We start from the raw sequence: 27,994 nt of genomic DNA on the forward strand, positions 1-27,994 counted from the left end.
CTGTGTATGGCATTCCCCCAACAAGGGACATTCTTTTGCTGTGCTTTTTCCTTCTAAATTAGATTGTTGTCATAGGCCACCAATGGCCTTGCTTATCATGTAGTTTTGCACCAATCTCTTCGACTTTCTCCATACCTGAGGCCAAGAAGCAGTTGCTACTGTCTTTTCTCTCAGCCTCTGCTCTCCTACCCCAAAAGTGATGCAAAACCTGTGAACTCAGCAATAGTTGCCAAGTCAAATTTTGTCTACTGTTACTATATTTCCAACTCATCTAAAACTACTCCAGTCTCCTGGAACTGGGCAGGAGTAGTCAAGGTTGTGTATCCAGGGGTACCATTTTCAGGGCACGCTTCACCCCATGACAGAGTGATTCCATGAGGAGGTGTAGTAGTGTAAGGTCCTAAACCACGCAAGGCTGCCTGTGCTTGCTATATCTTTGTACTACATATGCATTTAGAAAAGACTCTCAGTGTCCTTGCCTCCAACATCTGTAGTAATCTTGAGCTCTCATAATAAAAGTATTTCTATTGCAACTGTAATTAGCTTTACAGTGTGGGAGAACCTCTTGTACTGGAGGGAAACTCTTCTTAAGGTGGTTTGGATCTATGGGAATAGCATGTTGGCCATTTATTTGCTCAGTCCTTCAAAATGTTACTTATAACATACAGAGGGAAATGACATGGAAGGAAGTAACAACAACTACTTATCAGTTCAAAGGGGTTTTTTTAGTATATTGCATCGAATTAACATCTTTCTGCCAATGTTAGCATACTTTCTAATTCAGTCAGATACCTTCTGCGTAGCAGTATCTTAATCCTAAAAAAGGAGAAGGATAAGGCCATAGCAAGGTGCAAATTTATCAAATTACAGACACTCTTTTCCTATCTACCTGCAAGATAGAAAATGAGTGGAATTTAGAAAGCCTGAAGACTTCTCAAAAATTAGTAGAGAATGAAGGAGACTAAGGGAATCTCTAGTTTTAGTACTACTAATCTGTTATGTTTCTTTCTCCTTTCCTCTCCTTTCTTCTCTTTGGATTGCCAATACGGCAGATTTTTAGAAAAAATCCTTTCTGACTAGTTATGTGTATTACAAATATTTCTATATACTTTTATGTACACAAATACTTCTGTGTCCACTCTCTCCTCATATATCCTGACTCATTCCCTCAAAGAATTTTCTTGCTTCATATCTCATTAATTTTGATGTAGTAAGAAAAGTAAAAGGAGCAGTGTTTCTGTGGTCTATAAAACTAGTGGGTTGTTGATCAGAAGATGGTCTAAATACACATGGGACTGGCCAGATCAGGTCAAAAGTCCATTTCGTCCCACATCCTGTTTCCAGTTTAGGAAAGAGAGTAAGAGATTAAGAGTGGTGTAGGCAGCTATGATTCACTAACACACTTCAACCTTCTTAAACTTAGGGCTTTTAGAGCTCAATGATATTTATAACATATATTTAATAACCCTAAATTCATCCATTCTCTTATTGAAGCTATGTAAGCTTTTAAATCAAATCAATTGAGACAATATTTTTTAAAATGTGCTCAGACTTCCATGCATAAAGAGAAGCAAGCAACCAAGTGGGAAAAATAACACTATAAATGAATATTTGAAGTTTTATTTATGAAATGAAAATAACTTTCAACAATACACAAGACAAATCATAACATTTTTTATAAAATTAGTTTACAAAATATTGATTAACTGCACCAGTGAACTTCTTTATGTCTTATACAATATTTTTCTAGTTCCGGTTCTTCCAAAGAAACTGTTCCGTAATCTGGAATTAGCACCAAATGATACTTAGAAGTAACAAACAAAACCCAAAACATCCTTTCTGCTAGCACTTTCAGATTTATGTCTTAGAAAAATGTACATATCTAGTATATAGCATTAAAGTATTATAATAGGCAGCTTTACTTTAGAAATAATTGCAGACAGGACCCTCCCAGAGCTGATGCTACATGGAGCTGGCACTATGAGAAGCAAGGTAAGTGCCAGTGCCTGCTCTACACAAGTAGGATGTTAAGGATTAAACGATGCTATACATAACATGAGAAAACATTTGATAATAAGGGTGCCAATGAACAACTTCTGCTAAAACCTTAAAGGGTCTATTCATAGATAAACTGAAAATCTCAGCTCCTTACTTGTTTCTCTCCAGTTTATAAAACTTCTGAACTTAAATGTCTCACAGCTGTCACAGTCATTTGGTTTGATTAATGAATTCTGCTTTGGGACAGCATATAAAACTTTGCAAACACACCACAGTGTTCAGGAACACAAGGAGCTCTTCACACAGACAAAATTTACTGTATCTTCTTATAATCTTCATGAAGTAGCAGAAATCATCTCTTATTGCCCATGCTGTTGTACACAATATACTATTAGTTAGAAACTAATTTTATGTACTTATATGCTAGTACGAATGACAGATTTTGTTGGTTTTGCAAATTACTGAGTCCTGGTACCACTGTGACTCAAACTTTTCCACATGACTTTATAAATCACAATAAAGGCCCCACTACTTTATGCTGGAGACTTTCCACAAGATCTCAAAGCAAGTACCATTAACCCTTCAGTTTAAAAACAAACCCCCCCCCCCCAATGGATAAAAATACTGCATGAGTGAGTTGACTAGAAATCCCAGTAGTAGCCAAAAATATCTGAATGTGATGTTAAGAAACAGAGAACTCCATTTAGCACCTGCTAGTCATCAAGTCACTGGCAATAATAAACCACAGGTCCCATAAACTGGAGATGTACTGTAAGAAATACAGTAAAAATATCAGTTTAAATGTCTTTTGGCTCTTTAAAGAATTGTTATTGGTATGAAAAAAGGTAAAAATATTTGCCAGAGTTCAATAAATTTCATCTCAGTACAGGTGACTAGTCCATAACTCAGTTAAATGCAGGCAGTGCTGTCAGGCTCTTTTCTTGCACTGGTTTTCAAAGGACTGAAGAACCTCCACAAAAGCACCTTCCAAATGTGACCTCTGTGTGTCCCCTGTCCCTCATTGTTCCTTGGTGCTCCAGCCACCTTTGTCCTACATTTAGGAAAGCAAGCCCCTTTCCTAAGGAGCTCCATTTTGTTTTTTTTTTCAAGGTAGAACTGACCAGTTTGGCCATTGTTTTCTGTCAGCCCACATCACACTCATCTATACAGGAGGAAACGAGATAGTCAAAGAAGTGAAGTGTGTTTTCTAGGCATTCAGCTTCACATTCCTCTTCTGGTCCATGCTAGCTGTCTGTTTCAGGCAAGTTTTAAAGTGCTTCCCATGTGCAAAACCTATTCAAGATGCAATTGCAGCACAGTCTGATCTTTTGATCTGTATTATTCCTTAATCTCAGCTCCTGTATTATCTCCAACTTCAGAGGAGTGTAAATCTTCTGTTGACATTTTTGTATAATTTTTAGAGGTTTTTAGAATCCATATGTTCATTGCCTGTACGCAAAAATGAAAATGTTGGCCTTGCAAATGAAGAAAATGGCAAAAACACAAACTATTTGTAAATTTGTTAGGGTTTTCGGGTCAGCATGGTGTGTCTTGGTTGAATAGCATTCTGTAAACCTTGCGCTCAGAAGATGAAAGATGAGGCATTTACAGAGTAGACTTGAGGTTTTTATAATTATAAAAAATGCAGGATTTTTAATGCTTGGTTGGGTGCTATTTTCAAAGGCTTAATTCTATTGAAAATAAATGAAATCTCCCTCTTGTGCAAATTTTCATGCATAGTTATTATAGATTGTTATAGGGTGCTGAATATATTAGGACACTACGGAAGACAGTATTGGATTTATTTACGTTGTGTGGGCTAAGCAAACATTAGAAAAATGTAGTAAAGTTGTTACGTGAAATTTTCATAGAATCATACAATGGTTTGTATTGGAGGGGACCTTAAAGATCATCTAGATCCAACCCCCCTGCCATGGGCAGGGACACCTTCCACTAGACCAGGTTGCTCAAAGCCCCATCCAGCCTGGCCTTGAACACTTCCAGGGATGGGACAGCTACAGCATCTCTGGGCAACCTGTGCCAGCCTCTCACCACCCTCATAGTAAAGAATATCTTCCTTGTACCTAATCTAAATCCACCCTCTTTCAGTTTAAAACCGTTCCTCCTCGTCCTATCACTATACTCCCTGATCAAGAGTCCCTCCCCAGCTTTCCTGTGGGCCCCTTTTAAGTACTGGAAAGCCACTATAAGGTCTCCCTGGAGCCTTCTCTTCTCTAGGCTGAACAACCCCCAACTCTCTCAGCCTGTCCTCATAGGGAAGGTGGTTGAGCCCCCTCATCATCTTCGTGGCCCTCCTCTGGGCCTGCTTGAGCAGGCCCATGTATTTCTTATGTTGGGAACCCCAGAGCTGAACACTGTACTCCAGCTGGGGTCTCAAGATAGTAGAGATGGAGAATCACCTCTCTCAACCTGCTGGTCACAATTCCTTTGATACAGCTCAGGGTATGGTTGACTTTCTGGGTTGTGAGTGGACATGATTGGCTCATAGTCAGTTTTCCATCCACCAATACCTCCAAGCCCTTCTCCTCATGGCTGCTCTCAATCCACTCATTGCTCAGCCTGTATTTTTGCTTGGGATTGTCTCGACCCATGTGCAGGACCTTGCATTTGAACAGGCCCGCCTCTCAAGCCTGTCAAGGTCCCTCTGGATGGCGTCCCTTCCCTCCAGTGTGTTGGCTGCACCACGCAGCTTGATGTCATTGGAAAACTTGCTGAGGGTGCACTCAATCCCACTGTCCATGTCGTCAACAAAGATATTAAACAGCGCCGGTCCCAATACTGACCCCTGAGGAACACCACTGCTCTCCACCTGGACATTGAGCCATTGACCGCAACTCTTTGAGTGCGACCATCCAGCCTATTTCTTATCCGCCGAGTGGTCCATCCAACAGATCCGTGTCTCTCCAATTTAGAGACAAGGATGTCATGTGGGACAGCATCAAAATCTTTGTACAAGTCCAGGTAGATAATGTCAGTTGCTCTTCCCTTATCCACCAGCACTGTAACTGAGTTGTAGAAGGCCACCAAATTCATCAGGTACGATTTGCCCTTGATGAAGCCATGTTGGCTGTCACCAATTACCTCCTTGTTTTCCATGTGTCCAAGCATATTTTCAGGAGGATCCTCTCCATGATCTTGCTGGGCACAGAGGTGAGACTGACTGGCCTATAGTTCCCCAGATCCCCTTTTTTCCCTTTTTAAAAATGGGGGCTAATATTTCCCCCTTTCCAGTCAGTGGAAACTTCACTGGACTGCTGCACCTTCTCAAGTATGACGGATAGTGGTTTAGTTTTCTACTTCATTTACCAGTTCCATCAGGACCCATGCATGCATCTCATCAGATCCCATGGACTTGTGCACCTTCAGATTCCTTAGATGGTTTCAAACCTGACCTCCTACAGTGGCTAGTTCTTCATTCTCCCAGTCCCTGCCTTTGCCTTCTGCATCCTGGGAGGTGTGGCTGGAGCACTTGCTGGTGAAGACTGAAACAAAAAAGTCAGTGAGTACCTCAGCCTTCTCCATATCCCAGGTAACCAGGTCTCCTGTTTCCTTATGGAGAGGGCTAGTCTTCCCTTCATCAATGCCATACCTATAGAAGCTTTTCTTCTTGCCCTTGACAACCCTGGCCAGATTTAATTCTATCATGGCTTTAGCTTTCCTGACATGATCGCTGCCTGCTCGGACAACATCTCTGCATTCCTCCCAGGTTACCTGTCCTTTCTTCTACCCTCTGTAGGATTCCTTTTTATGTTTGAGCTTGTCCAGGAGCTCCTTGTTCATCCATGCAGACCTCCTGGCAATCTTACCTGACTTCCTCTTTATCAAGATTCATCACTCCTGAGCTTGGAGGAAGTGATCCTTGAATACCAACCAGCTTTCTTGAGCCCCTCTTCTCTCCAGGGCTTTATCCCATGTTACTCTACCAAGCAGATCCCTGAAGAGGCCGAAGTCTGCTCTTCTAAAGTCCAGGGTAGCAAGCTTGCTGTGCGCCCTTGCCACCTTAAGGTTCTTGAACTCCACCATATCATATTCACTGCAGCCAAGGCTGCCCTTGAGCTTCACACTCCCGAGAAGCCTCTCCTTGTTAGTGAGAACAAGGACCAGCATAGCACCTCTCCTTGTTGTGTCCTCTATCACTTGGAGAAGGAAGTTATCATCAACGCATTCCAGGAACCTCCTGGATTGCTTATGCCCTGCAGTGTTGTCCCTCCAACAGATATTGGGGTGGTTGAAGTCCCCCATGAGGACCAGGGCTTGTGAAAGTGAGGCTGCTCCTATCTGTCTATAGAGGGCCTCACCCACTCAGTCTTCCTGGTTCGTGGCCTGCAGCAGACCCCCACTATAATGTCTCCTGTGCCTGCCCTCGCGTTAATGCTGACCCCATGGGAACAGCCCATTTTGTGGTGAAATTGCCTCATGTACAAATATATTAAAGGTATCTTAAATGGAAATTTGTTACAAATCATTTATGGTCAAAAATAAAAGCAGTAAATAAGATAATAAATATGTCATATTATGAAAAATTAAGTAAAAACAAATTCAGTTTCTATCTTTTGGCTCAGTACTTCACCATATGTTGTCTGAAACCTGTTGAGATTTGAGATTTGAGTGCTACGAGTCATATGAAGAGAACATGAATTCACCAGAGACACTGAAGTTTTGCCCTGCATTGCTGATCTACAGTATCTGTCCCTCCCAAACTCCCCCTGAAACTATGGGTTCTCCAAAATATTACCTTAGGAAACAGTGAACTCACCGACTTCAGTGAATTCATCTTTTTCTACTGAAAACAAGCATAAAATACTTGTGTTAAATGTATGCTACCTATTAGAAAATCCTGCCTTTATTCATTGTGAACACAAGAAATGGTTTTACTACAGGCATGCATCAACATTTTATGCTGTCTGATTGTTCAAGATTCAAGGCATTGAGCATAACATCTCATCTAGCTTTTTCATTTACTAACCTCAAGATGTAATACACTTCTATTTTTAATGAATTCATAAAGCTAGGCTAGTATACAAGATTTGAAGTCCAGTGTACAGAAACAATAAACTGTAACACAAAACCTATAATGTTCATAAATGTTTGAAGGAACCAAGAGGTCCAAAATATATGGACTGGCTTAAGCCTGTCCTCTTAGCTTTAACCAGTCATTATTTCTTGGTAGCAATTACTCAACATTCTATACTGAATGAATTCCAATCAATTACAAGTGATTGCACATCACTCTGCATCAATCAGAGGATAATTTTTGATTCGATGAGATGCAATGGGTGATGTCAATTACACTTTATTGATGCTCTTTGATTACATATTCTTTTCAAACCCTATAGCACCTGAATTGTACCACATTGACTAACCTGGTTATTCTACATTTCACAGGTTATGTCTAAAGTCATGAACATGAACAGAAATGGTAAAACATAGCCTGTACAGTGCATATACATCTATTAGCAATATCAGTGCATAGTATGACATATTGCATTGTGACATAGAGGGATGAAAGGATCCACTGGAATACAGCCTGGGGAAAAAGGAAGGAGATATTGTCTCTGCTTTTTTCTTTTTTTTTCTCTTTTTCCTTTTTCTTTTTCTTTTTCTTTTTCTTTTTCTTTTTCTTTTTCTTTTTCTTTTTCTTTTTCTTTTTCTTTTTCTTTTTCTTTTCTTTTTCTTTTTCTTTTTCTTTTTTCTTTTTCTTTTTTCCTTTTATCTTTTTCTTTTTCTTTTTCTTTTTCTTTTTCTTTTTCTTTTTCTTTTTCTTTTTCTTTTTCTTTTTCTTTTTCTTTTTCTTTTTCTTTTTCTTTTTCTTTTTCCTTTTTTCCTTTTTTCTTTTTCTTTTTCTTTTTCTTTTTCTTTTTCTTTTTCTTTTTCTTTTTCTTTTTCTTTTTCTTTTTCTTTTTCTTTTTCTTTTTCTTTTTCTTTTTCTTTCTTTTTCTCTTTCTTTTTTCTTTTTCTTTTTCTTTTTCTTTTTCTTTTTCTTTTTCTTTTTCTTTTTCTTTTTCTTTTTCTTTTTCTTTTTCTTTTTCTTTTTCTTTTTCTTTTTCTTTTTCTTTTTCTTTTTCTTTTTCTTTTTCTTTTTCTTTTTCTTTTAACTTGAGCTATAAGCCAGCTTCTTGGCTTCTTTTTTGGTGTCACCTGGTTGTACAGGCATGTGCAGGCATTAAGTTTGTACAAGTCTAGCCGAAAGGGGTGTGTGTGTCTTTAATTTAAGCCTCACATGTACACTTCATATATACATCTAATACACTTAATGCTGTGACGTTCATCAGATGGTCTTACGTCTGTGGAGTGTAGGCTCAAGCTATGCCAGTCTTATGGGAACAGCCAAGCATAGTACCCACAGTTCCTGACAAGGCAAGCCCTAAGTGAAGGAGGTTCTGCAGTCATCTCTCACTCAGCAACAGACTGAAGGGTGCTTGAGCTAAGCAAAGGCTACTTATCAGGCCAAGGAGTAGTACTACAATGTAGTACGTGCACAGATGTTTTTTCTTTATTTATTTTCTTCTCTGAATTCTGTGTATTTTGGCAACATGGAACAAGCTTAACCTAGAGAATTTATTTGGGCTTGCTCTAAGTAGCTTCCTTTGCCTAGATGAAAAGGAACCACAAACATTGCACTGTTACTGGGGTTACTGGTTTAATATGACTCTTGAGCAACAGAACTGCAATCCAGAAGCACAGTCAAAAAGAAGATCGATTATGTACATTCATCCATAGAGAAGTGAAGATAATCTATGTGCTTGAATAGAAGTCATAGCAGCCTAAATTACTACTGTCTTTCTAATCATAACTGAAGGGTAGAAGCAATGCATGCATAGAACCCAGTGAGTTCTACTTCAATGCTTATTCAAAGCAAAACAGACATGAATTGGTGTTGTACACTGAGAGATTGTTCTTATAACCAAACTGTAGGGTTACCACCAAGTAATGCTCAAATGAATATAACTTCCTGCTCATACCAAGATTTATTCAGAAATTATTCTTTTTAGTGGGTTAATTTTATATTTTTCCCCATTTGAGAAAAAATAGTTACACAGAGAAAAGCCAAATCAAGTAGATTTTAAACTGAGGGAAAGGGAGAGGCATACAGAAAAGACTGACATGTCAAATTCTGGCATAAAATCTGTGCCTTTATATAGATTAAACATTCTGTAAAGAGACAGTAAATTATAAAATGAAATGGGAGATGAGGATGATCAGCAGATGCAAAAGGCTTAAGTCCAGGGTGTTCCTAGAAACACAAAACTGACACCTTCTTGCCAGCACAGTTCGTACAGTTTGTACTTCTGTCATTCTGGGACAGGGGAACATCACCATAGGCCTTTCCAGATAACTGAAACACAAACAAATTATATAACATAATGATGTAATATTAACATGGCATAAAAGTTAATGCAAGTAAAGAGAAGACCTCTTCAGACAACTCTGGTTTCCAAAATATAATCCCTTGCTGAATAATGAGAGACAACTCTAGCAGCCACACTGATGTTCTTACTCTTGTTTTCATTGCGAAGGGAATCCAATGAAGCTGAAGAGAAAATTTGAGATGGGTCCCAAAGAACCTATGAGCACAAAATATTCCCACCTATCAGGAGACCCCCAGTATTTCAGTCTCTAACCAATACCCTCTATGATGCACAAAAAGTAGGAAATCAAAATAGTGAAAACATACTGAAATTTCTGAGACAAGAAGCTCTGAGCCAGCTTCTACAACTACGCCTAATTGACCTTGAAATCCTGGAATAAGCCAGACTGGGAGACCTGCTGCAGTACAGCCGAGTGTTGAGTGAGTTAAGTGAAAGCAAACCAGGCCTCTTCTTAACTATATTTTTGGAACTGCCACTTTTGGCATCTACAAATGTTAATTTATTTCTGCCAGAAATCATCCGTTCAATAGACTAAAATCTCTTTGCGGGAACAGAGTCAGAATTGAGTGAGGAAAAGTTTTTGAGGGTCAGTGTGGTATCTGTTGAACCAGCAATAATCTGCAATGTCTGAGTGATCTTAACTAAATGGCTTGTCACTCTCTCAATCTATTGCTCTTTCCACTGCTGAATTATACAACAACAAAAACTAAGAGGAAAAACTGAGACCTGCAAACAGCAAAAGAAGTCTTTTGTGCCTGTGGACAACCAACCTCAAGCTTTTGTTCTGATCAGGCAGGTCTTGTCCTGTATGTCTCATAAGTTACATGATAGCTTGGTGCAGCTTAGTCTCCCTTCATTTCACATTTTGGAAAATGTCTTCATTTTTTTTCCTCATTTTAAGGCTTATGATAGATCCTTGACCAGGAAACATCTATAAAAGATGATTTTCCAACCTTCTAAATATAACCATGTATCCTATTTGGCCATGGAGTATGTCTGTAGATTATGCTGATTATGGCCTCTGCAAGAGGTCTAAGGAGTACGAGTTGGGGAAAATGCAATTAGTCCTTCTGTGCTCTAGCACAGTTCTTATCAGATCTGAATCACTTGCTGTTTTGGCATTGCACGGATGAAGACTCCCTAGATAGAAGTGAAAGTTATTGTTATAAAATGGATTAGAATAATCTAGCAACTACTAGGTTCATCTCCATATTATTAAGAGACTAAAACAGCAGGAAAGTTTTCCTCGTTTGTCAGTAGACAAACTGTGGCCAATTTGGATTCTCTTCTTCTCTGATGGAATCTCTGCAGCCGCATTTCAGGCTTAAAAATCACTTAATTTTTGTTTTGTAAATGCTTATTTATGCCTTAAATGTGCTAAATGGAATATTTTAAAACTGAAGAGAAGATTTACAAGCCTTAGAGATGATCACAATGGCTGGTGCCTTGCCCAGGAGAGCTAGTAATTTAAATGAGTTATTTGAAACATCAGTTATTGGACATGACCAAAGAGAGCACGGCAGACGGAGTGGCTCCAAATCCTGTTGCATAATGGAAAATTTTGTACAGCCAGTTCCAACTGTGAAAAGGGTAAAAGAAAAAGTCATACTAGGCTCACAAGCATGTTAAAACCAACCTGCTTACTTTGAGTTTTGTGTTTCAGAAATGAAACACTGACTTGTTGACTATAATAACAACTAGAGGATAAAAATCACCATGTTCCTTTGAAAATAGCTCAGACTTTTTTATGTGTATTTGATCCAGGGTGAAACTCCTCTATGCTTGTATAAAGACATGAGTACTGTTTTCTCTGGAAAACAGAGAGCAAGTTTAAAATAGATTTTCTCCAGAAGAAGATGTCTCACATTTGAAAGCCAAAGTAGGATTTCCGACTTGTGATGCCTGTCATTCATATAAAAACTAACTAAAAATCATTAACAAAACATGTCAAATTTTGCATTTTCAAGGCAATATGATTTTCTACAGATCTCTTAGCAGTATATTAAATGTATCATTTGTCCCTATGAGCCTCATATGCTAGAAGATGTAGTAACTGGTTCAAGCATCTTGAACATTTTGCATTTAGAGTACGAGCAGCATATAATTAAACAAGTGCCTATGTCAGCAGGGAAATCTCCATTGAAGTGAGGATCTGATCACACTAGCAGTTAATTTTGCAACTGTTTTCATGAATAGAAATGCTTCTGGTTATGCAAGCCTCAAAGCTGCTTCTATTCAAGTCACTGGGACTATTGGAATCATTGAGACTTCAGCAGAAATAGAATCTAAGTCATTATTATTTGAGCCGCCAGCAATTCTTGAAATGCTAGTGCCTTTTTCCTTTCTGTAAAATGAAATTTTTGGAAGAGTGGAAAGTGAGTCATTTGGACACACAAATTGGACAAAGTCTTGTAATACAAGGAGCTGTCCTAATGGGATTTCATGCCCTTGCTGACCCACAGAGATATAGCTGCCAGTATATTTATTTGTTCAAAAAGAACGTTGATTTTAAGAAGGCAGTACATGATTTTACCAAACATGCACATTAGATTTTCTCTTTACTTTATAAGGATCAGTTGGCCTGAGATTGTACTGCAAAACTGTAAATGTTGATCTCAAATGGAAAACGACAATACTTTAAAATGGCTGAGGTAGCTATTTTTTGATGGGGCACCAATGAGTTGAAAAAGCAGACTAATAATGCTCCCCCCCTCATTTCATCCTAGGCAAGTGAGCTAAATTTAGCCAATAAACTGGATACAAGGTTCTCCATGCTTGTCAAAATATGATGGCAATTAAACTGGCATCTATTCTGTACCTCATTTTTTTAAGGAATATATTTTTCAAGGCTTTGACAGTTAAAAACTATTTAGATTATTTATGACATTTCCAATGAGTTACTAACATTTTTTTTATTGCATTGCATTTTGCATAATATAATTTGTCACTACTTCTTTATTAAGCTTGTTTTATATTCATAGTTGTCCCACAACACCATATTTTCCTCTTTGTCAGCTCAGAACTTCATTATGAAGGATGAGGTTTTATCGTTTCCTAGTGATGCAAATGTCTACAGTGAATAAGTGTCATTATGCAGGAACAAGAATTTAGTTTTCCTCCATTAAGCAGCCAGGCTAATGACTCAACAAGTTTATAGCCCACCACAAAATTTGATAGCTTGGTGTGAGCTAAACAAATGATGGTTACATATTTATATGAAAATGAAAGTGGCTTTTTGGGGCTGGATGTTGTACTTCTCTCATTTAAAGCCTAGACTTCCATTTTTAATTTAAAGAAGGAACATTCTCAGTTATACCTTAAGATGAGCATGCCATTTATTTCTATATGCCTGACATGACTCCTGTATGACAACACCATTGTAGGGAAACAAAAAAAATATATGTTTCATGGCCAACTTTCAAGTCCCATTGACACCCATGGAAATATCCTCATTTAATGGCTTTCAATTCTCACTATTTTTCATTATATGCAGAAAAAAGGCTATTCATAACAAACATTAGATCCAGCTGAAGATCATATATGCCATGTTCTCAGCAATGGAATATTTCCATCTGGGTACAATACCCACTCAACACTGTTTCAGGGACAGTGTACAACTATATAGGCAAAACCATTGCCAAGCTCTTTCTTTCTCTATACAGTCACTTTTAAGTAATTAAAAGAATGCATGAAAAAGACCTATTTGACTGCCTAATTCATCTCTCCTCCAGTACAAATTCGTCCCCATGGTATATTTTTTCAAATACTTTGCCTAATCTAATTCCAAATATGTCCAGGTTTAGAGCTTTCAGCACTTCCCTTAGGAGACTGTTTCTCAATTTAAGGAATCATGCTGTCAGGATTCTTGTTCAGATATTTAGCTAAAGTTTAATTTTTTCCCTTAATTTCAGTATATTTCTCCTGGGGACAGGTTTCTGGCTGTCATAAACTGTCAGAGCTTCCTTAATTTCCTTTGGGTTTGGACAGTGTACATCAGCTGAGAATCTGGTCAGAGTTTTCCCTTCCTACTATGCTAACAATTCTTCTCTCCTCTGATACATGATACTATTAATCATCATGCTCACACTTAGTCATTGCATTCTGTATTTAATAATGCTTTCAAATCCCGCTTTCTAATACCATATTGCTTGCTGTGTCAATCATTCCATCCCGTAATTCACTTACTAATCTGTACTTCATGCAGAGATTAAAATCAGCTCCTGAACTAGATGAAACTTCTCCATAGTGATGGTAGAGCAGCTGCCATGATCATAAAAGAGGATTGTACTGAGGGCTATGAAGTAAGATCCTACTTTTGATAAAATTTGTATTTGGTATTTCTATTTTCAGATAAAAGCAAACAAAACCAATCATATGATATGTTCTTGTTGAGAATTGTCTTTAAAAAGGACAAAACCTCCTCTGCTTTACATCTCAGGATTTGTAAAGGAAAGCTGGTTGTTTCAGAACAACTCCATACTTCCAGTGGTGCCTCCTACCTATAATCTGCTGTGTGCCCCCAACACAGGCTCATATTACTTGTTGATATAAAATTGTCCCCTCTGCACTAGCTTGTAAATTCACTAGTTTATAACAGATGGATTTTTTTAAAATAGCATGGGAATACATTGGCACAAACAGGTTTCATAACTGAATTGTCCCTAGCTCATCACTCACATTTTCTTCTTTTGTAGGTACTTTTGTTAATTTCTGAACTAGCCTATCACTGCAGCAAGCTCCAGAAAACTGAAACAGAACAAAACAAAACAAAACAAAGCAATCTTTTTCTATTGGCAGAGTTCCTTGGTAATGAGGTTATGTTTAAGAGATATTTTAAAGGTAGCCACTGTTTCCTACTTCAAATGAAACCCCAGCTCTCCTGTGCCTTTAGACATGATAAATTGAGCTCCCTGATACCAACTGTTCTTGGGATTTCCAAATCCAAATCAAAACATTAACTAGACATTAATCAGATAAATTTTGCTCCACCAGTTCTCAGCTCATTTGGACCAGCAAATAAATGTTTTTTTCTTTTCTTTCCAACATTCCTTAGAAAGTGACAAAGCAAGAAAGCTTTTGAGTATTGTTGAGCGCATATTTACTTTTGGCAGTTTCTTGTTCAAGTCACTTAACGTTCTGCCATGGCCCAGGCCTGCTTGATCTATTATTGCTCATGAAATCTATCATGTTTTATAGCGGGGACTTAAGAAGATGACACCTATTTATGTAGGAGAGTCTATGAGGCTGTCTTACTGAAGACCTCCTACTGTGTTGCTAAGTGCTCACTGTCAAATTGTGACTCATACAAGAGTCTTGAGCCCTGCACTTAGCCACTAGTAATCTGCTGAAGCCTGGCAAAGTGGGATCACTGTTGTGATGTGACCAACCTCTTTTGAAAGTCAGAGATAGATTCACTTTTTGAACAAAACACTGGTACATCATAGAACAACCTGTGATGAACTTTTTTGTATGTGGTAAGTAAGATTACCACTAGCAGGAGTTTGGTGGCTACATTACTTATTAGAAATACTGCAAAAGCAATGTCTGTAAATGGTAACAGTGTACATACAATTCAACGGTACTTGGATGTCTTGACCTTGCTTCTCTCTAACCTAATATTTACAGAGGTTCATCTGTAACAGGAGTTAATGTGAGAGTATCAGGGCAGTACACATTTTTGAGCAATGTTCACGGTGACAGCACACATAAGTTTCTCTTTGGTTCTGTGAACTTCATCCACGTACCATTAGCACTGGGATCCCAGACAGTATTTCAAGGGCTCGAGCAATGTGCCCTTAATGTATACCCATGGCATTCAGAAGTACATTAGATAAAATTTCAAACTATTGCTTCACTAGCTTCTTGTGAGCAGTAGATCATCTGATCATGTTCCAGACTGTAGGCTTAGATTGGTAGGATTCTTTTAGCTAAAGTAGAAATAAATGTCCCTGGTAGAATGCATAATGTTAGTTTTTATAGAAAGAGAAAAAAAGCATGAACTAGTTCACAAGTTGACTTTCAGTTAGTTCTACATATTAGCAGTCACAAAAAAGAGGTTTGTGGCCTCAGGCACTGAATTCAATCACTTCATCTTTCCAAGTAGCAACCCTATTTTTGCTTCCCTCCAGGCACACACTCACAGAGCAATCATATTGAATTCTCAATTCAAGTATGAACAGTTAGCTAAGCTTTTCTCTGAACAAACCACATTATAGAAAATTTAGGGAAAATCAGGCAGTTATAGAAAATCATAAAAGCTAGATTTTGGTAACATGATACCTCTAGACTTTGAAATGAGAAAATCAAACATCTAATCCATAATACAGAAGTAATGCTTGATGTCACCTTCTAATAGATGTTACAGACCCTGTGTGAAGTGAGACAATGGTCCCAGCTTTATAGCTAAAGGTCAGGGGTCTAAAAACAAAGCTGCAAAGACAATTGGACTTTTTTTTTTAGGTTTTAGCAGATAGATGATGGACATGCTAGAATTGATGATCTGGAGAAGGTACCTCCAATTCAGGTTGAAATATTAGTGAAACATTCCCACTGATGATACTGTCCTGGACTAGCAAAGATTTCAGTATCTTATTTTCAGAAAGCTGGTTTTGTTTTTCATGAGAATAAAGGCCACAGATATATTATTTTGTATCACAGAGAGTTATCACCTACTGTTGATGCAAAATAGAAAATAAACAATACTGTCATGTTATGTGTGAAACAGGTAGGTAGGGACAGCATGTTCTGAGCCCCCTAAAAAACTCCAGCAAGGACCAAAATAATATCCTCAATGGCTTTGGGCCTAGGCCAGATTCACTTGAATAGTAACATAATTTTTTTTATTTTCTAGTATTTCATTTAACCATAGTATATTGTGAGGTAAGAATAACTGTAAAACAAATCCTTGGTGTAATAATGTGGCAACAAAATATAACCTTAATAACACATTCTGTATGTGTTATTACTTAATTTCAGTGATTTTTTTGTGTTGCAGAATTATTGTTTCCATTTTATTGATTAGGAAATCAAGGCCCAGAAAGACTATATGATATTTTTCAGAGATGCAGAGCTTTCCCGTCTGAATGAATTGTTGTCGGTCCTGTTCCCATAGGTCAAGTGTTCAGCTCATTAAAATGTTCCACCATCACAATTCAATGACCTTGTGGGCAATCTTTGCAGAGGCTAATGACTTATTTAACATTGGCATTGATCTGCCAGGTATGATCTCTTTGAGTTAGAAGATCTATAAATACAGCTTAATCATTCAAAGGGCTTAATTAGCTACTGCATTACTGCAGTTTTATGTTGATGTATTATTATTGGGCTTATATGAGAATACTGAAGAATCACACTGTGATTTAATATTTACTAGCTAGTCTTTCAAGGACCTCAAACCCTATTTTCAGAAGTGCTGCTACCTAGTGCCCATGGGTTGCATGAACGTTAGCTTGGGCTGGTGGCTAGTCAGAATTTCTGTATCTTGGCACGCTCTTGTGAAGCCTACATGCACGACAGGTCTAGACCAGCATATATATACATAGATATTAATGTGCAAAAATAAATCCACACACAAAATTTAGTATTTGCACACATACATACTCACTTCTCTGCAAAACTGACCTACAAAGATTGCTTTTCTTTCCAAAATCTTTAGTCAACGGTAAGTACATTAGAGAGATTGCTGTTCTTTTTCTTAAAGACTGCTGTCTCCTATGTGAATAGCCAGAAAAACATTCTCCCATTTACCTTTGGCAAAACTAAAAATATGTGATTGTGTTCATAATCCTTATACTTCAATTATATTTCATGGTAATATTTGCTACTTAAATATTATGCAAGCTGTTCCGAGTTTAATGACTGTTTGCTTCTGTTCACAAAATTTCAAGGTTAGTGCAAGGTCAAACGGCACTTTGCTGAAGAAGCCAGCTATAAATTTCACTAACGTATTTCATCATGTGATGTTTTTCTGGTCATAGTGATGATTGTTCTGGAGCAGCAAAAGGTTAGCTGAGCACACATGATACATTGATTACTCCTGGTTTCACTATCTTCATCGATAAAATATAGATAATGTTACTCCTGCATCTCTCTTTCCTATTGCTATCTTTGAACTAAGAACTGAGTTCTTGCTTAAACATAATACAATTGCTTTAGCCTGATGGCAATTAAATAAAATTGGTTTCTTTGTAAGAATTTTAGTTGCTTCTGGTAGCTTCTAGGGAAATCTGCGGTGAACAGCTTCTCTTAGCTGTTTGTTAGTTGATGGGTCCTTGATTATTATCTGTTTCCTGATAGTCTGCTTCTTGATTAAGAAGGATCCACACCTTAGTCTCTAGCTGCCTGCCAAGTAGAGGGTAGCTGAGTGGGGGATGTTTGTTTACTTAGTAAGTGGGCATAGAGCAAACTGAGGCTTTGGGAGCTTATGTGGAGAGGGGCAGAAATGGGTCCAAATAGTGTGGGAACAGCACTGGTGGGTATGGGCCAGCAGGTTCAGTCCCCAGCCTTGACTGGAGAAATCAGCTCTGGAAAAACAGAAACCATGACCCAGATGGAGCTCTGGAGAGAGGCTGTTGCTGCACAGGTCTCAGGGAGCAACAGGGTCAAGTATCTTTAGATCTTTGAAATGAAAACTGAAGAAACTGAACACATGATTCTCCCTTTCCATTTCATAGAGTAGAGGGTATCCAAGAAAAAAACCAGTCCCTAAAATGAGCAAAGAGTGAGCAGGCAAAGATGAATCTGTTAACTCTATCTTCATATCCAGAGCAGCTCTTGTAGACCTTGCATTTTTTTGTCTGAAATGTCACTCTTCCCCGTGGATGTGCCAAGCGAAACAAAGCACATCATTGCAAAGTACAGCATGCTGTCATGCCTGCATCTTGCGAAGCTAATTCTGAACTAATGGTTGCTCATACCCTCACCTGGACATGATGAGGACAAAATAGAGAGAGGTAGCCAAGATAAGTGTCCCTGAGGCAGACATTCTGTGAGTGACAGAGCATGGACAGACTGACTTTTCTGCTAGATTCTCCATCTGTACTAGATTTCAGGGACCCCAGCCCCTAAGAGAAGCAGGAAACATTAATTCCCTGAGTAGCCCTTTGGATTTCCAGTTTTCCATCTCTGATTGTTATTCAATGGTTCAGGAATAAATTAATTATTTTTGACAAATGGTTATTTTATATGCATGGCAAAATATTTCAAAACATTCTGCAGGCATTTTTGGATGCTAACTGTCATGCATTTTCCCACTAGTAATGTTGATTCAACTGACCATAGTGATAATAAAGAGACAAAATAGTTGATTGAGTTAATAATACACAGGTTGAATTATTTCTAAGTAGCATTCACAAAATAATCAATGCCACATGATGACCTCTCTGGTCAATTGCCCATGAATTATGAAGAATTAAAATAAGCCTTGACAGGGTAGGCTGTACACACCAACACAAGCAACAATGTGGCAATTGGTTTTATGATATCCATAACACAATAAATGAGTCATTTGTGAATAGAAGTGTCTAAAGTTTTTCATTATATTCCTGTCTTTTAAATATTTACCTGAAATGCCATCCTTTTCACAAAAGGGTTTGCAGGATCTTTGCCTTTATATTTTGTATTAGATATTCCAGCAGTAGGAAGAAAAAGTTGACTGAACTTGTTTAGGAGGAAGAAAGGAGCATGTAAAGTTTAAAAAAGTGGCAGTGCCTTCCAGGAAGACACATGCTAGAAGCAGCCAGGTATGAGGTCAGATCAGAGATCCCCCAGAAGAGATGCTGAAATAGCAGCATATGCCTACATAGTCACTGCCCCAGCTCTATGCAGCAGGTGCCTATTTATATAATAAAAGTTCTAACCCCAATGTTCATTGAAAGAGCTCTTTGAATTTTTTCCCCAGTCACATGCAATGTACACTCATGATCAAATGGTGTACAGTTGGCCTTGTGCCTGTGAGTGCCTGTGAACCAGTGGAGTCAAGTTGTGAGAAGGTCCCCTTAGAACATTTCACTGACAAGGGCTTGCACTGCCTCAAGCAGAAAATCGCTTGCCTAAATACTGTCTTTCTGTCATCTTTGCTAAGCAAACCCTGAGAGAGCATTTTAGGTTTGTGTTTAAGGAAAAAAGATGTTAGCCTTGATGTGAAATGTTGGGCTGTTTTCTCTAAAACAGAGAGTAATCTTGATCCCCTGGAAAAAAAAAAAAATCTCAAGGTCATAAAATCCAATAGATTACAATTAGATATTGTAATCTAAATAACTTCATCTGGAAATCACTATACATAAGAGAAGAAGTAGCTGAAGTATTGCTTATAGGCAGGTTGTAACCTATTCTTCTCAGATTCATAGCACCTTCATCTCTGAAAGAATATTAATCATCATTAATGGGTCAGATTCTAGGCTTCTGCCATCACTGCACTTCTGATTATTGAGGACTCATAGAGATAAGATATATGTGCTGTGAATAATGAACCTAACTAGCCTTCAGCCGAAGTTGCAAAGATCTGAAGTTGCAGACTTGGGTGGTCTGCACAAGTCTCAGTTATCTGAGATGTGAATGTATTATTTAAATTTTTGATACCTTTAACTTAACTGACAAAAGAAATCACTACAACATAAAAACTATAAAAAATGTATGTATGTTATGGTGTATAGATATATGTATATATTTATTAACTAGTTGCTAAGGCTTCAGTGTGGTTTCTTATTTTGCAGTCCAAGGCTTTCTGCAACCGGACAGCTAGAAGTACAGAACAACATAAATTGTATTTCTCTGTACATGAAGATAACTTTAGCTAAATAAATAGTTATTTGTACTGAGATTTTGTTTAACCAATTCCATGGAGGATTCAGTTGTGAAATTTAGATTAGGCTTCAAAGCAAACTTTAACTCATCTCCAGGCAGAGTAATTTCCTCTAGTGCTCTAGGCTATATCTATATGCAGTTAGAAGTATCCAGTAAGTATTGCGTTTCTTATCCATGCAAACATAGTCTTTTTTTTAAATAGAAAACAAGAGAAGATGATGGGCATTGACTGTTCATATTTTCTTTCCTATTACCTGAGAACTGCAAGTCTTTAGTGACTTTTAAAACTAGATTGCTAAATTTTTCATCTAAAATAAATAAGAACTTACTCTCTGCAGTATATGCATTTTAAAGAATTAATGAGCATTTAATAAATAAATTGCATGTGTCATTCACATCACAATGTACTATATATTAAACACAGCTATGTTAAAAAACACTTTTTCAAAGTAAAATAGTTAAAGCTGTAAGTTAGCTGAATACAAAACTTTCAGCTCTCTTGTGTGTATGACATAGCATTTAAAGATCACCTGTGATATTTTGCACAGAATAAATGATGCTGTCTGACTAAGGAGCTGTTCAGACCTGTTTTCCTTTTTTTTGGTGTCCGCTCTATTTCCATGCCCAGCAACGTCCCAAGATCTCAGTTGCCAGAGAAAACCTTGACAGCAGTGAAAAGCAACGTCTTTTCCCCAGTCACAGCTTCAGAAATGGAGCAGTTGCTTTTGCTATGTTTTAAGAAAAACACGTCAGTGGCTCATACCTGTCATGAAGAATATTAACCAGAATGCATAAAAGTTGGCAAATAAATAAGCAACAAGGTCTTATGACTGTATCCAATACTATAACAACAAACAGGACTATGAGTCCCAACTGCACTCTGTTCTCTGTACACAATTTTTTGGCTCAGAACTAGAAGGGCTTGCAGTGAGGATGTGGTTTTCTAACTTCAGAGCAGGAAGCCAGGTCACGGCTGAGATAATGAAGGAAGCTCCTGAGTGAGGTAGTCGGCCAAGTTAAAGGACAGGGGTCTTTGCCTTACTCTAATACAAGTATCCTTTCTGGTAGAGAAACAGACCAAACCCTAAATTCAGCCACAGAGTATGCACTGGTCAATATTTAAATGGGATCTAGAGCATTAAGCAGCCTGCTCCTTTGAAAGCCAGTTGGAAACTGCAGCTGCCTTTGCACTATGAGAGGAACACCACCTACTAGGGGAATCTTCTCTGTTTGCCTTCAAGGGTATTGCTACTCAAGTGGAATGAAAAGTGTGCAAAGCAAAATGCTTGGCAAATTAAGGACTTTACTGTTGTAGTTCAGTCAATCAGAAATGCTGTTTCCTGGAGAAAAGATGGTTTTCCTTTTGATAAAGCATTCTTACAAAGGAACTAGAGGCAATGTCAATATCATAAAGACTGGGAAGCTATAAATAGAACTCTTGTGACAAAGATGCATCTACATATAAGAAAGACAGAAATAAAAAGGTTTTTTTGCCTCACAAATACAGCACAAATGGGCAAGTTGCTGTGTTCTGTTTGAACAACTGGGACCTGGATCTTAGCTGACATTTGTCATCATGGCAATATCATCTTCACATGGAGGAACATATGAACTATGTATTTCTCAATAAAAAAGCAAGAAGATTTTATTTCTTTAGGGTTTTGGGGAAAAAAAAGAAAAACAGAAATGGGAAAAATAATCAGGCAATCACTGAGTTATAGACAGAATCAAGATGGAAGTTAGTCCAGTGCTGCTGAGTATTACCAGCAAATCAGTCAGTCAGCCACTTGGCTTTTTTAAATGATAAGTGAGGGTCATGAGCCGTAGGAACAGCAATTTGCAAGCGCTTCATGAGGAGCATGTCTGATGCCTCCCAGCCCTGGCTTCAGGGTGCACACACAGATGCAGTGTTTGTACTCTGTGCACGTGCAGGTAGGCCAAGACACATTCAAGTGTTCCACAGATGGAAGGAGGCTCAGGTCAGATGAAACATCCCAACAGACCTGAACCTCATCCAGAGGCCAAAATATCCAAAGTAGGAAGTTAAAAGGTAAAATTCTTGGAAAAACATGAGGGGGGTGGCCAAGAAATAGTGGAACAGGGAAGCAAAAAGTACTTATAATCCTAATTTAAAGAATAAAAAAACAAGTAGAGGTTAAACCTTATTTTGATTTATATTTCTAAGCACTTTTCCATGGTGGCAGAGCAACTCATGTATTTTCACTGTTGTATATGCACAGAATACTCCCTTTCCCTTCCTTGTCTACATTCTGGCTCCCCACTAACAAAAACTACTAAAACATATTTATTTCCTGCACCATTCCTCCCTTTTTCTCTTTTCTTTCTGACAATCTTTTGTAGATTTTACAAGCTGTGGCTATATTTGTCTATGTTTGTCATTTGTCTCAAAGCTTCAACTTTACAGACCCTAAGTTCACCTCATAATATTAGATTCAGTCAAACTGCTTTTCAGCAAGAGAGAACTCTAATGATCCCATATGCCTTTGTGCTCTACAATCATCATCACTGAGAGCTTTTTTGGTCTCCGTGGCTGTCTGTGCAAAGGAAATATCCAGGCCTTATATTAGGTCTTTTTCTTTACTCTTTATATCAGTCTTGACAAAAAATGTTTTATTAGACAGCATTAGAATAATGCAATCTATCCTGAGATAACTTGAAAGTGTAAGAGTTTGTCATGATCTTGAATTTGCTGAGTGATTGTTCAGGTGATGCAGCTGTGGCTGTCAATATATGAGAAAGTATTTATATCTGTATAAACTATTATTGAAAATCTCACACAGTTAAAGTACATGCAAGGACATAAGAGAATGCCCTCCAAAACTGGCTTTGTTTGTCTTCAGGTGAAGAATTTCTTCAGTCAGCTCAAACATAGATGAATTGTTCTGGAGATGTAGAATTCCAGCACAGGCCTTGAATGGGTATTCTTGAAAACCCCAAAATATTTCCACAAAATGTTGAAAAGTTGGCTGACAGTCTAGGACTGAAATAAACTGTTAATCCTGTGATTCCACTGTCAGCTATAGTGTTAATCTGAAATTTATTTTCTCTTTTTTTCTGGTACTAGCAACATGTTGAGCTTTGCTCAGAATAACTCCCACAAAACTGTTGCATATGATTTCCAGTTCACATATCAAGTTTTGCAGACTTTCCACTTCTGCATCACCAGTTTTTCTTGAATTATTCAGTCCCTTCAGTTAATGGCTACCAGTGTGCTGTACATGCAAGAGAGTATGTGTTATAACTACATTTACTTCATGCCATGTCTTAGTCATTTTAAAATTTAGATTTTTCTAAATGTTTTTCTAAATTTGTGTTGATGCCTGGTAAACAAGCTGTGAAGAATCAGTCACCATTAACACAATCTGTCTATCCTGCACTAGAGACCCCTTGAAGGGAATTTCCAGCATGACGCTGCAGGGTGTCTTGGCTTTTTGGAATGCTACAAAGCAAATTGTAAACAGTCTTCACTATGCCAGCACAAGGAACAGCTTTGGTACCACTTTCTGATGAATCTGCTTGACAAAGATTCAGTGAATGACAGTTTAGGAATAGTATGCACTGTTTACCTTCTTGTTTTCACCCATTGTAGTTTTCCCCAAAACCTATATACCATATTAGCTGTATTAATCACATTATTCTGGTTTTCAGCCTTACGATAAGAATCATTCCAAAATTCATCAAGTCTGTTTTAACTCTTCTCTTTCCATTCTATCTTCAACAGTTCGGAGAATGCTCCTAAGCAGTATACCTTTTCTAGGTACAAATGATTCATCACCACCCTCAAAGGCAGCAAGCGTTATGTATGATCTGCTTTCATACAAATATGGTATACCATATTTCTGGTGAATTCTGTCTTGGCACACTTTCTGTTCAGGAGCTGGCACTGATGACGCAACCTCACAGTCACTTCTTGGCTTCACAGATAATAATCTTAACCACTTTCAAGGAAACTGTGTGAACATCTGCATATCTGCTTTTGTATTGTTCTCCATCACATCATCATGTGGTATGTCTCTGTTGTAATGATTCTCAAGGATCAGGTGAGTCATGTTTCTGAAGACAGATTTTTCTCTAGTCGTTTTCATCAGCCTAAGGACTGGTGGGAAGTTCTTAACTAAAAATGCCATAGTCATAAGAGGGCCATACGCCCCAAGGAAGAGGATTGTCATCTTGACTTACATTTTGTATTGGACAACATGGGACTGTGACCATCCTATTCCTTCACTTCATCACCATTTGAACACAATGATTCAATAACTGAAATCTGCTCTTTTTCACGTGCCATGTTTGAACACATAATGTCTATGTCTCAGCTGCAGGACCCAGAAGTGTTCCCATATTTTGGGTTTGTGTGTATGTGAGCTGTAGCTCCACTCCTGCTCCATCTTGTGATGGAGACCTAGACATTCACCACCCTTTCCCTGAACTTTAATTTTGTGGGGAGGGAAGCTGGGTGTTCAGGCAGCAGAAGTGTCTTGATACAATCCAGTCAGCCTCTTAGTCTAGATGATTGAGATGTGGTAGGTGCATATACAGCCACCCATTTTCTGCACAACTTAAACAGAGGCCATCTACTTTCTTCTGTTAGAGTACTAGAATATGTCATAATTCAGATATTAAAGCTGAATTGGCCAGTATTATTCTGCAACATGAGCACTCTTACCTTTCACAGTATTTGTTTCCTGTTGAGCTACCAAAATGAGTTCAATACTTAACAAACAACCCCAGAATTCATTCTGTCCTTTTTTTTTTTTTTTCACTTTGATCTCTGTCTGGTATATTTGTCACCACAAATCAATGTCACTTACAGGTTGTAGTGAACTTTTGTGGATTTGGAGAAGATGAGGATATTTGGGGGATTTTTACATTAATAATTTAGTCTGATTTCATAATTGTCTTAATGAGAGAATGCCTTCTCTAAAAATGTGGTAATCTATTTTATAGTATATTATCACATAGATATTACAAATGTGTCAATCAATCTCTTAATACCATCATATTCAGGAACAATTAATTGCTCTTTACCTACAGACTCCTTCAGACTTTAGAGTTTCAGCTTCCACAGAGGGATGGTGGTTTGAAATTTGCAGCTGGTACCTAGTTTTCTAAAGAATCAGCTCAAACCCTTAATTCTAGCCACAGCTAATATGAACAAATCCAGAGATGATACACTGGGCCTTTGTTGGAGAGAAAGAGAATGTCTGAAACTACTGAACAGGGTTTCCCCAAACTGTGGCTCAGTGCCACAGTTTCAATTTCATTGAGAAAATTTTGATAAAGAATAAGAATAGGATACCAGCAACCCAGCCTGAGCCAAAGCAAAATTTTCATTCTTCATATTCTTCAAATGTTCAGAGTTGGAACCCAGTTTTACAGCTTTTTTTGATGCTGCAGACAGGGATAACAACTAAACACTATGGACTTTATAAACCGTTCTCCTCTCTTCACCTTGGCTCCTACCCCTTTCCCTCATCTGAGCTTCAGAACACAAAGCCTTTAACACAGCCCTGAAAATATTTTGTTGTCTGTTCTCAAATAGCCAGTAAAGAACACAGTATCATCTACACAGATTGTCAACGATCATCTTTCATCTAAAAAATTCAAAGCAATTAAGAAAATTTATTATATTAAATATACAGCAGGAATTAATTGTTGAGAATTATTTGCATCTTATTCATGGATAAATTGAGACACAGGTACTTTCAGTAAGCCAATGGCAAAGCTAGGCCTGGACCATTCTGCCCTCCATCCTCTGTTCTAACTGTGTAATATACATAAGCTATGACATTATGAAGTATGAGAAGCTTCAGATAATGAGGAGAATGATTTTAGGGAAGAGTGAACTTCTTTCATTCTAGTATCACAAGTCTGGCAAACAATAATTTTAACTATATGTCCTGGTTTAGCTAGGATAGGGTTAAGTTTCCCCAGCAGTGGGGGGAAGCTCTAGCGGGGTTATTCCACACCATGCTGACATCACCTCCTGGCGCCCAAGCGCAGCAGCGCGGGAGAGTTGGTGAACGCGTGTGTTATGTGATCTCTCTGCTCTCACGGCTGTATCGGTACATATCTTGCTCTGTTCATTGTTATTACTGCATTGTTATTGTTATTGTTGTTGTTTGTTTTGTCGCTGTTGCACTGTTGTATTAAACCTCTCCTTATCTCAGCCCCGGGGTTTGTATTTCACTCCTTTGTGGGGGAGGGGCAGTGGCTGCATGGTCTCAGACCCTGGCAGGGCCTAAACCACCACACTATAGAACAGTGAACAAGTAAACTTATGTTCACATTTTATTGCTTGCAGTGCAGTTGCATAGGTTTTACAGTACTATTATTCAACAGTTAGCCTAATATAAGTTACAAATGCATAGCTTACCTGTGATTTTGTTTTAAATTAAACATAGGCATTCAATATTTGTTTCTACCTTCTCATTTTTCATTAAATCCATGCAATTCTTTAAAATTTAATAATGTGAGCTTTTTGCAACCATTTGAGAACCTGGGTTATGTAGTTAAAACACTGTGCAAATAATTCATATGATCAGACTAATATAACTTCAGTGTTATAGTCGCTTTTGAAATTTTGAGATTGTAATTCAGCTACCAGGAATCCATAACCAATTGTCTTCACATGGTCCTGGGTGACTATTCCTTATATAATGAATGACTCCAGAAACCTCTTGTTCCCAGAATACATTATAGTCTATAAAATAAATTAAGTTGCAGTTTTACATAACAATTTTCTTACTACAATATCTGTTGGAATGTGGATTCTAGGTTATGTTTGTATTACTGCATGTGTTGTTTACAGTGCAGAGAGAGGCCTCAATAGCTCAGTTATGTATGAAATGTCTTCCTGAGACATATGAATACGTGAAATTTATCTCACTGATATAGGAGTTACCTCATCACTCATGAGCAGAGCTGCCCCCAATAGGTAATGGGACCATTGTTATCAGCTGAATATTTACCCTGAGGGCAATATCCTACCATTGATTTTCAGGCACTATTTTCATTCCAGAGGATATTTTGTGCAATATCTAATAGTCTTGTACAGTCCCGACTTTAAAGTACAATTGGAAACTTAGTGGTATTGTACAAATTAGTTTTCATGTGAAAAAAATAAGTACAGTCCAGTCAGAAAAGTTTTGGCTATTAACTTTCATAGGAAATTGTACCTTACACTGTCTATTTAAAATACTCTTACATTATTTTATGCATTAATACATTATAAACAGACAAGCACAGAAGGCACCCATGGGACAATCCTGCTTTTTGAGTACATACATACATAAATACATAGATACACATGCAGTTGTCACTACATGTGCTTTGATGACCTGCTCATCTTAATTGTGTAGGTAATACTAAGGAACAGAGAAGAACTAAGAAAAGAAGGGAAGAAAGAAGAGTGAGGTGAGGTGTGGGTGTGAAGAGGAAGGAAGCATCATGGTCTGGCCAGGTAACCCTCACTGCTTTCCCTGTGAGTGAGGACCTCTCTGAAGAGCCACTTGGAACAAGAAAGTCCTTTGATAAAATGCCAGCCACGTCACTGTGACACTGTGTGGTATTATGCAACCAAGGACAATAAGATCAGAACTCCTGTGACAAGACAATTGCCCAGAATTTCTGGTAATTAGTGAATATTGGATGGTTTAGGCTTTGAGGACAGATTTTAAGCCATATCCTTTAAAAAAAGTCCATTTCAGAGTGAGTGAACACCCAGATACAGTGATAATTGATGCTTTTGCTCACCCTTGAAAATCTTTGCTGTAACGTCTCTG

At 38.0% G+C, this 27,994-nt stretch overlaps 1 long non-coding RNA gene across 1 annotated transcript in view; it reads right to left on the minus strand.

The window, feature by feature from the left end:
- Nucleotides 1-2,663: 2,663 nt before the first annotated feature.
- LOC141933054 (uncharacterized) overlaps nt 2,664-27,994 on the minus strand; it is a 30,036-nt gene continuing 4,705 nt past the window's right edge. The window contains exons 2-3 of the long non-coding RNA XR_012625985.1: nt 9,275-9,355; nt 2,664-3,447 (exon numbers count right to left, since the gene is read on the minus strand). This is a non-coding gene — a long non-coding RNA (uncharacterized LOC141933054). The remainder of the gene's footprint in view (nt 3,448-9,274; nt 9,356-27,994) is intronic.

This window comes from Strix aluco, chromosome 1 (assembly GCF_031877795.1).
Source record: "Strix aluco isolate bStrAlu1 chromosome 1, bStrAlu1.hap1, whole genome shotgun sequence".
Classification (NCBI taxonomy): domain Eukaryota; kingdom Metazoa; phylum Chordata; class Aves; order Strigiformes; family Strigidae; genus Strix; species Strix aluco.